Source organism: Nannospalax galili, unplaced genomic scaffold, assembly GCF_000622305.1.
Source record: "Nannospalax galili isolate Female #2095 unplaced genomic scaffold, S.galili_v1.0 scaffold598, whole genome shotgun sequence".
NCBI lineage: Eukaryota > Metazoa > Chordata > Mammalia > Rodentia > Spalacidae > Nannospalax > Nannospalax galili.
The window spans coordinates 309,411-309,801 of record NW_008342423.1 but is presented as its reverse complement, the minus strand read 5'-3'; positions in this window follow the sequence as shown (position 1 = coordinate 309,801).

The window sequence follows — 391 nt, the reverse complement described above, 5'->3', positions numbered from 1 at the left end:
AGTTTCCCCCCTCCCCAACAGGGACCTCACCTTGACCTTTGGAGTCAAGGGAAACAAACTCTGCTGAGAAGCAGCCTGCCTTTCCTTTGACCTCCAAAGATAAGATAAGCAGATTCTACCTGTTAACCAGAGATTTTAGAAATTGTTTATCACAACAGCTTTTCTCTTAAGAAGGAAAAAGTAAACACTTCCAGACCCTAATCCTACCTGCTTTTCCTGCTTCCTCCTCCCTGATTTCTCCCCCAAACATTCCCCCTTTCCACACCCTAAAACCCCCATATATAAAGTCCCAGCTCACAGCCCCTGGGCTGACATCTTTCCCTTCCCTTCCCTTCCCTGACATCTTTCCCTTCCCTTCTCTTCCCTTCCCTTCCCTTCCCTTCCCTGACAT